Raw genomic sequence first — 10585 nt, forward strand, 5'->3', positions numbered from 1 at the left:
CCTTAATATTTACAAAGTATTCATGAAGATAAGGACATCATGTCTTTAATATTTACACAACACTCATAAAGTTAAGGACACTATGTTCTTAACATTTACATTGCATACATGAAATTAAGGACATCGTGTTTTTAATTTAAACTGCACATATGAAGTTAAGGACATGAGGTCATAAAGTTTAACAACAGAAGGTGCAAATACAAGTTAAGGACATTATGTCCTTAACATTTACACTGCACACATGAAGTTAAGGACATCATGTCCTTAACATTTACATTGCACACATGAAGTTAAGGACGCCATGTCCTTAACATTTACACTGCACATATGAAGTTAAGGACATGATGTCCTAAAGTTTAACAACATAAAGTGCAAATACAAGACACTTTGTCTTTAATATTTACACAATATTCATGAAGTTAAGGACACCATGTCCTTAATATTAGCACATGACTCATGTCTAGCACAGGGGTATTTTCGTCCGGACGGATAAAAATTATTAAGCACCGGCTAAAGAGTAAATACATTTTAAACAATGACTAAAGAGTAAAACGCCTCTAATTAGTGACTAACTATGCATTTCCCCCTAAATTGTAGAGGATGTTTTGGGATGGGGCCATTTTGGCTGTTAAGGGTCGTTGTCCAACGATTAAACTGCAAAGATAACCGTTGTATTTCTATCGAAATTTTTTAGAAAGAAATTCTTTTAGTTGGGCTCGTTCTGGGCCAAGGCGATCAGTCTAGACTGGATTTTAGCGGGGGAAGTGCACAATTAGTCACTAATTAGTAATATATTTATTCTTTAATCACTGTTTAAAATATATTTATTCTTTAGCTAGTGCTTAATAAATTTTTACCCGCCCGGACAAAAATACTCATGTGCTAGACATGAGTGTTATGTAAATATTAAGGACATGGTGTCCTTAACTTTATTAATGTTGTGTAAATATTAAGGACAACGTATTCTGTATTTGTACTTTCCGTTGTTTAAAATTTAAGACATCATGTCCTTAACTTCATATGTGCAGTGTAAATGTTAAGGACATAATGTCCTTAACTTGTATTTGCACCTTCTGTTGTTAAATTTTAGGACCTCATGTCCTTAACTTAATATGTGCAGTATAAATGTTAAGGACATGGCGTCATTAACTTCATATGTGCAGTGTAAATGTTAAGGACACCATGTCCTTAATATTTACACAGCACTCATGAAGAAAGGGTAAAAACGTCTTTTCATATTAATTTTAATAGAGTAGTGGCTATTTTTGCTCAGCATTAAAAATATGGATAAAAACTAAATACTATATTAAAAAGTGGTTATACTACGCCATTTCTACGATTTTAGCGGGTCGGCCGGGTCAGTCTAAACGGGACCAACACCTAGTCATTCCTCTTTCCAATCCCGCCTATACCCCATCCATCCTACTGACCGTAGGATCGGGCGGAACCAGACCCGGGACGGGACCGAGTTGACTAGGTCCACTTAACAACCCTAGATAATGTAAAGTCAACGGTAAATTGGATATCTGAAATCACTACAAGAAAAGTGCTAATTACATGGGGATTTTACCTGGGGATTATATTCGAAGATAATACTTGCGGATTTTCATTGGAAACATTAAAATTCCTAAATATAAAATATTTTACGTACGATAACTATTTTCCTAGGAAAATTCGTAGGTAACTTTGGCGCTATTATACGCCAAAATATTACTTGAAAAAATACATGCAGAAACAAATCGGCAAGTACATTTCCGTAAGAAATCCGTAGGTAAACAAATAAAGAAAATTAAAAAAAAAATCCTATTTTAGTCTGAATGAAAATCCCGGGGTAACTCTATATGCGAATTTAGTTGGGGATATTTTCTTGGGGATTTACCTGAGGATTTACTTATTCGAAAAATTATATGGGGATAATGTTGCTGCGGATTTGGCTGGAGACTTTTTTTTGGAGATTTACCTGTGGATTATCTTAGTTGGGGAATTACCTGGGGATGTTATTGCTGCAAATTTAGTTAAAGATATTCTTACGGGGATTTACCTGAAAATGATTTTACCTTAGGAATTATCTAGAAATTTGGTTGATGTGAATTTAGTTAGAACATTTTTTTCTTGGAATTTACTTATTTGGTGGAATTACACGGGAATTGCAACTTTTGCTAGAAATTTATTCTTGGTAATATAGCTTGGGATTCACCTAAAAATTTTATTACCTAAGAAATTAACTAGAGATTATTTGTGTGGTTTTAAATAAAAATTATTTATTAGGAATTGAGTATTTCATTATATGATTTTGATTGGGGATTTGTTCTTGGGATTTACATTAAAATTTTATTGTTGTTGTTTTAATTGGATATATAATATTTAAAAATTTACATGAGGATTTTATTACTACATATTTAAATTTAAAATTCTTTAAATAATTTTAATAAATATTATTTGAATTTTTATGAAGATGTTATTTTTTAATTTAAAAATTATTTTTTTCTGAAACTTACAAAAATATGATATGTAAAAATTATCCATAGGAAATAGTTTTATCTATTATATTTTGTCGATTTATGTGTAGGTAAATGTAAAATTGTTGATCCTATATAAAATTTAATGATGTATATGTGTTTGAATTGGAAATTATAAGTCATTAAGCATAACATAGTCAGTTATTACTGTGGTTGATATAAAGGATATAATAATGCTAAGATACACCTATATTTGACATATTTTAACTAATATCATCAAAAATTATACTAAATTATTGATTACTATTTAAGTTTAATTTCTAAGAAGAGAAAACTTATGTTACATTTATAAAAATGTAACTAAGTTTTATTAACTTTCTATCTTATATATGTCCTTTTTTCACATGTATTTCCCTTTGAAATTCCCCAAGAGAACTCATAAGTTTCTTAATTTTTTACCAAAAGTTTCATGCGAATATCTAGATTTTTTTATGGAAAAATTTGCAAGTAATTTACATGCGAATTTAAAACCCCAGGTGATTTACATGTGGATTCATCCCCAAGTAACTTACCTGAGAATTTTTAAAATTCGCAGGTAATACTTACCTACGAAGGTTTTTCCATCGGAATTTTTTTGGAAGGAAAATTCGCAGAAAATTTAGTTTCCTGCAAATTTTCTTATATAATCCCAAACAAATTCCTCATGTAATACGTGATTTTCTTTTAGTGAATGACATAAATACCCTTAGGCTAACTTTTAATTTTAGGAGACAAAGAGAATGAAATGGTACCACAGCCATGGCCTACAATGAAATTTTAGGAGACAAATGCTGTTATCTACAAGCGTTACGTCTCAGTTGGAGTAACAAACCCATGGCCTACACTGTCATTCCTTTTTTGCTTCTCTTTGACTTCCATCTTATTCACCCTTTTATGGCAATTTGCACCACCAGGCAAACCCAAAGCCTTCATGCTTGGTGCTTGCACAGCTATTTCCATCGCTGTATTACAACTATTCCACTATATGGTACCACAAGCGCGAAAATGTTCTCTTTTAGCTGACTTTTTCCTTTAGTTATGACTTTTAATTTTTAACTTTTTGGGAGGGGCTTACTGTTATGGATACTTAACAATAGGAATGGGAGAGGAAATATAGGCTGCAAGATTTTGCAGTGAGCAAGTTGTATGGTTTGTTTCCATTAGTGGGTTCAAGTTGTGACTTGTGATCCCTTGTATATTGTTGAGTAATTCAGTCAACTGTTGATGCTACACAAGCTCACGAGCCACAAGAACAAAGGAATCTATAAACATAAAAATGACCAATTGGGGTTATGTAGTGTGTTGACTACCATTTGACATTCAAGGCTAATTTCTCTTCAACCCACTTGATTACATATTTGCAATTGGACAGCATTTGAGTTGAACATAATAATATACAAAAAAGAGTATATTAAGTTTTAAAAATGTATGTATTTGGACATGAACTTCATTTAAAAAAGTGTTTTATGAAAGTTGAAGATTTTAAAGTCTTCACTTGAAATAAATTTTCAAATCGCAATTTCAAAATTTCACTTAAAATTTAAAAAGTATTTCAGTTGCACTTCAAAATTTTCATTAGCTAACTTCAATTTACAAGTAATTATTTCACTTTTTAGTTCTAATGTGACATCATGAATTCAAAGTGGCCCTAATTTAAGTGTACGACCTCTGCAGGATTCCAATTAGCATGAAAGTCCATTTATTGTGGAATCTATCACTCGTAAAATGAAATGAAAATAAGATATAGATCCAGTTAAAAGTTTATCCCTTTTGGAGAATAAAGAGGGACAAGGGAAAAAAGAAAGCTTTAAAGATGAGGACGAAACAAAAAGAAATATGGATATAAAGAACAATAAACTTCTTTTAACTATTTATCGATTGCCATCAAGAGTTGTAGTGGTATATAGGATCACTCTATTACTAGTATTTCTGGTTCGAGCACTAAAAATAAAAAAGATCATTGTACGGAATTTTCTTCCTTTAACGAATCTTACACGAACGCCGTATTAATCATAATTCCAATACGGATACCGAATATGGGGCGAAAAAATCCGCCAAAAAAAACTATTTCAAAAGACAAGAATACCTGATGACAAGAGATAAACATGAGAAAATAGGGGGAAAATAAAGCATGGGGCATGGCCCAAAGCCTGCGCGGACTGCGGTATGTTACTATCATCCAATGCGGCGTTTCGCTTTTTCTCTATCGTAATTCTATCCTTTTTGGTCGATTTTTCAAGTCTATTGCCTCCAACCTTATTTGCCGAGGGAGGATACGAAAATCGAAGCGAAGTCCATTCAATTTATATAATTTCGTCCCCCTCCTCCCACAACCAATCCAATCCCTTTCTTCTTTGTAATTAATATTTACGGATCATATGGATTATGGAGTCCCATTTAAGGATAGCGTTCGGACAGTTCGGATTGAATATGAAATTTTCGGTTTGAATTTTTGATTTTCGGATTGAAGAAATGACAATCCAAATCTAATCCAAGTGAGTTCGGATTGGATTGGATTGGATTTTTTAAGTTCGGTTTCGGATTAATCGGTTTAGATATTTTGGATTTTCGATTTTGAGCATATAACTTGAGTTTTTTTATTATTATTTTATAAAAATGAATATCCAAATGAAGTACTCGTGTTAAATTGCCTGAAAAGTTCATCATTGTCACCACAATCATCCAAATACAATATTCAAGTAGTGAAACTATTATCAAAAAAATACAACAGACACATTAATATGGCCAATAAGAAGTAGCAATAGTAAAACCATGTCCAAATAGAAAGTATACTAACAGTAACTTAGTAATTAATATCGAATATATGCGATAATATCTAATGGATAGGGTATTGAACTTATTAACATTGACTAGAGCTGTCAATATGGGCTGGCTCAACCCAATTGTGATGACCCAAAATGTCATCTTTAAATTTAATAAGTAATTATGAGTTCTAAGACCTCAAAAAGCACCATTTATCAATCCTCGACTTGCGTGCGCTGTCCGTACAATTTTCCGGAAAGTTTTTATGTAAAAAATGGATTAAAAGGTGAAATAGAGCTTTAAAACTCAACTAAGTTGACTTTGGTCAATATTTTGAACAAACGGATCGGGATCAATATTTTGACAATTTCGGTAGGTCCGTATCGTGATTTAGGACTTAGGCGTATGCCCGGAATCAAATTTCGAGGTCCCTAGCCCAAGATATGGAATTTTGATAACTTAAAAGCTTGAAAGCTTAATGATTTCTAAGAAATTACTGATATTGGATTTATTGACCTCGGGTCCGTATTTTAGTTTCGGAGCCCGGTATAGGTCTACTATAATATTTATGACGTATCTGCCTAATTTGGAGAGAATCGGAGTTGATTTAATGTGATTCGGATGTCCGGTTGTAAAAATATAAGTTTTAAAGTTTTCTTGAAAACTTCCTTTGATTTAGTGTCTGATTCGTAGTTCTAGGTGTTATTTTGGCGATTTGATCGCACGAGCAAGCTCGTAAGATGTTTTAGGACTTGGGTACATGTTTGGTTTGGAACCCCGAGGGCTCGGGTGAGTTTTGGATAGGCTACGGGATAATTTTGAACTTAGAAAATCTGGTTTTTGAGCTTCTGCTGTCATCTGGTGCATTGTGCTTCGCGATCACAAAGCCATTCCTGCGATCGCGAAGAGGAAATTGTAAGTAGTGAGTTTTACTCTTCGCGTTCGCGAAGATAGGCACGCGATCACGGAAGGTAAACTCACAGTGCACTGCGAACGCAAGGGACCAGCTGCGATCGCGTAAAAGGAAGGAAGGGAGAAACTAGGCACGTCAATTGTGCTACGCGATCGCATAAGGCTGAAAAAATGTACTCCGCGATCGCATGAGCATTTACGCGATCGCGTAGAGTTAAAAGTCTGGGCAGCCAAAATGTGCTTCGCGATCGCGAAGCCATTCCCGCGATCGCGAAGAGTAAAATGAACCTGGGCAAAAGTTGTTCTACGCGATCGCGAACGAATTTCCGTGATCGCGATGAGTAAAAATCCCAGAAACAGAACTTAAGTTCTGGAAATGGGGTTTCGACCCATTTTCAACTCTTTTCCATTTTTTAGCTCGGGTAAGGCGATTCTTGGGCGATTTTCACGGGAAAACATTGGGGTAAGTGTTCCTTATCCTATATTGATTATATTTCATGATTTCATACTCATTTATATCATGAATCCGTGAATTTATGGAAAAAAAATCAGATTTTTATAAAAGCTTCCAAAAACGAAAATTTAAGATTTGAAGGTCCATTTGACATCGGATTTGGATAATTTTTATATGATTGGACTCGTCTCGGAATGGGTGTTCGGATTTCGTAAGTTTTTTCGGGATTTGAGACGTGGGTCCCACTGTCGAATATTTTAATGAATTTCGGATTTTTATCCGGAATATTAGTAAATTCATATGGAATTAATTCCTATGATTAGTATTGAATATATTGAATTGCTTATGAATAGATTTGAAGCTTTCAGAGGCAAATTTAAAAGGAAAAGTTGTGGTTGAGTAATGGATTGAAATTTGCAAAGCGAGGTAAGTGTCGTGGTTAACCTTGACTTGAGGAAATAGAACACTTAAATTATTTGTTATGTGAATTGCATGTGAACGACGTATAGGCGAGGTGACGAGTGTCTATACGTCGTCAAATTAATTGTTTGCCTGCTTACTTGAAAAATCATATATTATTTTTAATCATAAATTAATTATTATAATAATTGTTTTTCTCTTATTCTTTGTCAAATATTAACTCTTGAATTCATGCATTAATTGTTACATGCAATTTGAATTATGTGTTTTAATTGTTATTTGACATTTAGCATATTAAATATTAAACTGCCTATTTTCTCCTTGATTTCTCTAATAATTTGCTATTTGTCATTGTTTGTTTTATAATTTAATCATAATTGTTGTATGCTTGTTGTCTTATGATTTCATATTAATTGTTACATTTATTGGAAAAATTCCTTCTATAAGAATTGATAAATGAATATACTGGAGTAGCGGGTTGCACGCCGCAACAGAATTGACTGAAATGGATATATTGGAGGAGCGAGTTGCACGCCGCAACAGACTTATTAAGAAGTCAATATTGGAAGATCGGGTTGCGTGCCACAACAGACTTATTAAGAAGTCAATATTGGAGGATCGGGTTGCACGCCGCAACAGACTTATTGAGAAGTCAATATTGGAGGATCGGGTTGCACGCCGCAACAGACTTATTAAGAAGTCAATATTGGAGGATATAAAAAGTCAATATTGGAGGATCGGGTTGCACGCCGCAACAGACTTATTAAAAGTCCATATTGGAGGATCGGGTTGCACGCCGCAACAGACTTGATTAAAATAAATATATTGTGAGAGCGGGTTGCACGCTGCAACAGAATTGAATGTGAATATGTTGTGAGAGCGGGTTGCACGCTACAACTGAATTGATGGAAATGATAATTGGTTATGACTGCTGAGTTGGCTTTAATTATTATAAATGAGTTACTTGATTTATTTCTATTATTGTTGTTGTTTCTAATATTGCGTACAGGTAATGTAAGTGACCCGCCTTAGCCTCGTCACTACTTCGTCGAGGTTAGGCTCAGCACTTACTAGTACATGGGGTCGGTTGTACTGATACTACACTCTGCACTTCTTGCGCAGATTTTGGAATTGGTCCCAGCGGCGTACCGTAGACTTGCTCGGATTTCAGCTATTCAAAGGAGACTTGAGGTATAATTGCACGGCGTTCGCAATTCTGAAGTCCCCGTCTACTTTACTTTAGCTGTGTATTTGTTTCCAGACAGCTTTATTTTATTCAGACCTTTATTTATATTTATTATAGAAGCTCGTGCACTTGTGACACCAATTCTGGGATAGTATTTAGACACTGTCGTTTTTATGGATTATTTCACCATATGTCAAACTTTGTGTCCGTATTTGTTTCTTGATTATTAATAATTTAAAGATTGTTTAAAAATTGGTTAATATTATTCTAACGTTGGCTTGCCTAGCAAGTGAAATGTTAGGCGCTATCACGGTCCGAAGGTGAAAATTTCGGGTCGTGACACCAATATAGCCCAGCCCACACAAGCGTTGGCATTTAACGAGCTGGGCTGGGCCGGCCCACTATTTTCATTGGCCTTAAAATGGTCAGCCCAACCCAGCCCTACATTGAGTCACGGGCCCCACGGGCCAGCCCATTATTTTTATATATTATTTTTCACATTTTTTAAAATTTAAATTTTAAATATATATATATATATATATATATATATATAAGTCAAAAATATACTTGTTGGATAGAAAGTTTCTGCAAAACTTAACAACTATTGACATTGTTCCAATAGATTACTATAAAACACAAAAAAGTTGGACAATATTTCATTCATTAAAAGTTAATACTTAAAATAAACTACTAAAAAATATTTTCAAGGTGCTCGTGGCATATACCAATTAATCATCTTCATCAAGCACATTTAAATCCTCTTGTGAAAAAAAGATGTCATCTTCATTTTCATCTAAATCTATAATTATATGCAATGTTAATTAGCTATAATTAGGCCCGCAGCCCCGCCAGTTGGGGTAGTTCAGCCAGTTGTTGCGGCACAGATCGGTGATAGGCCCGCCATGTCTTTTGAGGCCTTATTGAGACTGGATAAGTTCACTAAGCTCTTTCCAATTCACTTTAGTGGTACACCTTCTGAGGACTCACAGGATTATCTTGAATGCTGCCATGAAGTGCTGCGGAACATGGGTATAGTTGAGACCAATGGGGTTGATTTTGCTATATTTCAGATGACGGGTTCCGCCAAGAGGCGGTGGAGAGATTATACATTGACCCGACCAGTCGGATCGCCTGCACTTACATGGGAGCAGTTCTCTCAGCTATTTCTGGAGAAGTTCCTCCCTATCACATTGAGAGAGGAATTCCGCAAGTAATTTGAGCGTCTACAGCAGGCGGTATGACTGTTACTCAGTATGAGTCCCGTTTTGTGGATTTGGCCCGTCATGCTCTCCTTTTACTACCTACGGAGGGAGAGAGAGGGGGGGAGGTTTATTGAGGGACTCACTCACCCTATCAGACTTCAGATGGCCAAGGAAACCGGTAGTGAGATTTCTTTTCAGGCGGCTGCTAATGTCGCCAGGAGGATCGAGATGGTTCTTGCACAGGAGAGAGGGCAGAGGTCTGATAAGAGGCCTCGTCAGTTCGGTGGTTTCAGTGGTGCCTCGTCTGGAGACAGGGGTAATTTTGGTAGGGGTCATCCTCCCAGACCGTTTCATTCAGCACTTTATGCATCTCTCGGTGCTTCAGGGAGTCACGGTCCTATTATGCCTTACTCTGGGCAGCCAGTATTCAGTGCACATTCAGCTCCTATCAGTGCACCACCACTCCAGAGTTACTACAGTGGTTATCCGACCCATTTGGGTCAGCTTCAGCTTCAGCAGCCACGGCATCAGGATGGGTGTTATGAGTGTGGGAACATTGTTCACATCAGGAGGTATTGCCCTAGATTGGCGAGTAACAGATCTCGGCAGGATTCTCGTGCCATCATACCGGCACCGGTTGCTTCACCGCCTGCTCAGCTAGCTAGAGGTAGGGGTCAGGCAACTAGAGGTGGAGGTCAGGCTATTAGAGGTGGAGGTCAGGCTATTAGAGGTGGAGGCCAGACCGTTAGAGTTAGAGGCCAGCCAGTTAGAGGCCGTCCCAGAGATGCAGTTCAGAGTGGTGGGGCCCAGCCCCGATTTTATGCTTTTCCAGCTAGGCCTGAGGCCGAGTCATCTGATGCTGTGATCACAGGTATTATTCCAGTTTGCCATAGAGATGCTTCAGTTCTATTTGATCCAGGATCTACTTATTCATATGTGTCCTCCTATTTTGCTTCATATTTGGTTGTGCCTTGTGATTCTCTGAGTGCTTCTGTGTGTATATCTACACCGGTGGGAGACTCTATTTAGTAGATCATGTCTATCATTCGTGTGTGGTTACTATTGGTAATCTTGAGACTAGTGTGGATCTTCTACTTCTTGATATGGTAGATTTTGATGTCATCTTGGGTATGGATTAGTTGTCTCCTTA

Source organism: Nicotiana tabacum, chromosome 13 (genome assembly GCF_000715075.1).
Source record: "Nicotiana tabacum cultivar K326 chromosome 13, ASM71507v2, whole genome shotgun sequence".
Classification (NCBI taxonomy): Eukaryota; Viridiplantae; Streptophyta; class Magnoliopsida; order Solanales; family Solanaceae; genus Nicotiana; species Nicotiana tabacum.